We start from the raw sequence: 4,349 nt of genomic DNA, 5'->3' as shown, positions 1-4,349 counted from the left end.
CGGTTGAGATGGCTTCGCTTCCACTACAGCTTTCAGCTCATCATTGTCCATCTTGGTCTCAGGTTGCCTATTTTCAAAATTAAAATCGCCACAATGGAACTTGTCAAACCATCGAAGTACTGTGCATTCATTAGCCACATCCTTCCCAAACATTTCTTTTATATTCTAAGCTGTCTGCACAGCATTAGTTCCATGATGGAACTCATATTCGAAAATAGCATGAATTTTTTATTTATCCATGGTTTCACAAAAATAGATCTATAAATAAATTTAAAAGATAATCAAAGCCAGACTGTGCATTTGAAAGACTAAGGATGTACCTTCACAATAAAAATACAACAAGAAGTATCAAAGTGAAATGTTAGAGATACCAGCTGTCAAACTTAGTACTTAAGGAAATCGGACATTTCATACGTAATAACCTGATAGTTTTCTGGCCTCAGACAGAAAGAATGGTGGTGCCATTTTCCTGGGTGGGAAATACAGGATGGATTGCTGAGTAGATTGCATATGAATCATATAGTAGTTTAGCTTTTTAAGGTTCTGCCAAACTCTTTTCCACAGTGGCTATACCATTTTATATCTCACATTCCTAAGTATTATTATTTTTAATGATATTAGAAATGGAATGGTTTTAATTTCCTTTTTAGAATGTTCATTCTTAGTGTATGCAAGTATAACTAATTTTTGTATATTGATCTTGTATTCTGAAACTTTGCTGAACTTGTTTATTTATTCTAATAGTGTTTTGTTGATTCTCTCCAGTTAAGATCATTTCATTGGTGAATAGGTATAGTTTTACTTCAAGGAAATTGTGTTCCTACTTTGTTGAGTGTTTTTTAATCAGAAACGAATGTTGGATTTTGTCAAATGCTTTTCTGCATCTATTGAGATGATTGTGTTTTTCCTTCATGTTAGTAAAGTGATATATTACATTGATTGATTTTTGTATGTTAAACCATCCTTACTTTCCTAGAGTAAATCCTACTTGGTTATGGTGTGTGATAATCCTTTTAGATGCTGCTAGATTCATAAGAGAGATTGATCTGCAATTTCTTTTCTTGTCATATCTTTGCCTGGCTTTGTTATGAGGGTAATAATGGCCTCATAGAATGAATTAATTCTTTTTTAAATATTTGGTAGAAGCTAGACTTGGTGGCACACTCCTGTAGTCCCAGCTACTTGGAAGGCTGAGGCAGGAAGATGGCTTGAGCCCAGGAGTTTTAGTCCAGTCTGGGCAACATAGTGAGACCCCATCGCTTTTAAAAAAAATGGTAGAAATCACAAGTGAAGTTATCTAGTCCTAGGTTTTTTCTTGTTTTTTGTTTTGTTTTTCTGAAAGTCTTTTCATTATTTAATTTATCAGTCTCTTTACTTGTTATAGGTCTGTTGAGATTGTCTATTTTTGTGAGTCAGTTTTGATAGTTTGATTTTTAGGAATTTGACCATTTCATCTAGATAATCTAATTTGTTGGTGGTTCATACTATTCTCATATAATCCTTTTTATTCTTTGATTTGTGTAAATTTTGTTTTGTGTGGTTAAAAAGTTGTTTAGTTTTTTGATCTTTTTCAAGAAACAAATTTTAGTTTTAATTTTTTTTCTCTTTTTATGGTTCATTTTCTCTGTTTTTATACTCTGTATTTTATGCATCCCCTGTTCTGCTAGCATATTTTTGTGTGTTTATTTCGGCCATTTGTAATTCTTATTCTGTGAATTGCCTATTTATAGAACCTACTTTTTGTTGTTGTTATTGGTCTTTGTAGAATTCTTTATATGTTATGGCATTTAAAAAATGTGTTTATTATTTCAGTTATGTCATATTTTAACAAAACCAAGACCTCTGTACAATGTTGAATAGTAGAGGATAGGAAGCTTCTAGACTGTAATAGAAATGTATTTCACCATTAAATAGAATAGTATGGTTAAGAAAGTTTTTTTATATTCTAGTTTTTATCAGGAGTAGATATTAGTGATGTTTGAGTTTCCTAGAAAAATAACTGGTGGTATATCCATGCAGTGGAATACTACTTAGTAATGATATTGTTCACAACAACCCTAAGAGCATTAACCATTTTACAGATAAGGAAACTGAGACAGGAGTTAAGTGACTTGCCCAGTGTCACACAGCTACCGTGCTTCCCCGAAAATAAGACAGGGTCTTATATTTATTTTTCCTCAAGAAGACACCCTAGGGCTTAATTACAGGGGATGCGTTATTTTTTTCAAGTACGGTACAAATCATCTCTCAGGGCTCAATAGGAGACTGCTTGCTGAAGCTTTTCCCCTATCCCCTGGTGTTTGTGGGGGGTGAGAGAGGCCCACAGTGCTGAGAAAAATGGCAGCCACAGCTTTCCTCCTTCCCCCTGGGGACACACAATACCTAAGGCAAGCGTCCCGCTCCTCACTTCACTGAGGAGACTTTCCCCTCAAAGCCTCAGCTTGCAGCATGCACAGGATGGCTGGGAATTATAGAATTCCCCCCTGACAGGGGGAGCCGACCTTGTTGGTGGGGCTGCCGGCACCTTTCCCGTCACCTGTGTCATAGTAGCTGTCACGATGGGGCAGATGAGAAGGGCTGCTTATCTTCTTTACTGCTCTGTGACGAAATGCATGGGTTGTGCAGATACGCTGTGTAGTCACGCCCATCACTAGGTCTTATTTTCGGGGTAGAGCTTATATTGCGCAAATGCTTAGAAATCCTGCAGGGCTTATTTTATGGGTAGGTCTTATTTTTGGGGAAACACGGTAGTAAGCAGAGGGGCTAGAATTCTACCTCAGGCAATGTAGTTTCAAAGGCTATGCTCTTCTATCTATCTATCTATCTATCTATCTATCTATCTATCTATCTATCTATCTATCTATCTTAGCCAGAGTCTCACTTTGTTGCCCAGGCTAGAGTGAGTGCCGTGGCGTCAGCCTAGCTCACAGCAACCTCAAACTCCTGGGCTCACGCAATCCTCCTGCCTCAGCCTCCCAAGTAGCTGAGACTACAGGCATGTGCCACCATGCCCAGCTAATTTTTTCTATATATATTAGTTGGCCAATTAATTTCTTTCTATTTATAGTAGAGACGGGGGTCTCGCTCTTGCTCAGACTGGTTTTGAACTCCTGACCTTGAGCAATCTGCCCACTTTGGCCTCTCAGAGTGCTAGGATTACAGGCATGAGAGTGTAAGATCAGCCCATCTCCCTCAGAGGCCCAGGGGTACCTTTCCCTCAAGGCAAGTAATAAATATTAGGCATTTGCCGGAATGCCTGGAATATTCCAGAGACAGTCTATGCATATGCAGTCAAATACATACCAATACCCACCCACATCCATGTATTTCTCCCCACTTAAAAATACACACACATACGCAGATGGGAGCATAGTGTATTTTACACACCATTCTGCACTGAATTTTTTTCACTAAACATGGCCATCATACTTTTTCATACTTTGTGTTTCATTTATTTTAGGTATGTCTCTTAAATAGATGGATCTGGCTTTTTTACCCAAAATGAGGATCTTAAGCAGAGTAATGTATCCATTCCAGTTTATTGTCATCAAGATGTATAAGGCTTACATTTGTCGTGTTGTTTTATGTTTTTTATTGTGCTTTTCTGTTGTCTTTTTTTTTTTCCTTTTCTGGTCTTTAGAGCGAATTGTGTTTTCTTTGTTTCCTATTTAGTCCCCTCTGGTTGTTTGATAGTTCTTTATCCTATTTCTGTTCTGCTAATGGTAATGGTTATCCTTCCAGAAATAAAAAAAGCTCTTCAGGTTTATTAACAATTTCTTTCCACTGTTTTTTGTTTCCATGTTCTTGTTCTGTTCATAGATTTGCATGAAATGATTCATTAAAAATGACCATTAAATAATCAGTATTTTAAAATAAACTATATTTGTGCTGTTAAATGTTAGAAATAAAATTGATTTTAGTTGCGTTATTAAATCATTACTTAAGACAATCACTTAACCCCAAATTTCCCATTATATAATCTGATTTGTTATTTTCAAATTTAATACCAGCTGGACTACATGCATGTGCTACCACTCCCTGTTAATTTTTAAAAATTGTTTTGTAGGTGGGTGGGGGTGGGGTGTCTCGATATGTTGTTTAGGCTAAATCTCAAACTCCTTGCCTCAAGTGATCCTCCTGACTTGGCCTCTCAAAGTGCTGAGATTACAGGAATGAGCTACATACAGTTTTGGCCTAGGTGTTTTTCTTTAATAATGATAACCTGTTACCAGTTTACAGTGGTTTTCTAGTCCATGGTCAGGTTGTATAGTGAAAATCATTCTTTGTTGTTTTTCATTCATTTTCCTCACCTGCAAAAATCCTGTAGCATTGGTTACTTTATGCAAGTA

General features: G+C 36.7%; 1 protein-coding gene across 3 annotated transcripts in view; it reads left to right on the top strand.

Moving 5' to 3' along the window:
* The window catches only part of TAOK1 (TAO kinase 1), a 147,619-nt gene that overhangs the window by 43,433 nt on the left and 99,837 nt on the right, over positions 1-4,349 (top strand). The window lies entirely within an intron of this gene.

This window comes from Microcebus murinus, chromosome 18 (genome assembly GCF_040939455.1).
Source record: "Microcebus murinus isolate Inina chromosome 18, M.murinus_Inina_mat1.0, whole genome shotgun sequence".
Lineage (NCBI taxonomy): Eukaryota > Metazoa > Chordata > Mammalia > Primates > Cheirogaleidae > Microcebus > Microcebus murinus.
This window is presented reverse-complemented; position numbering and strand designations above follow the sequence as displayed.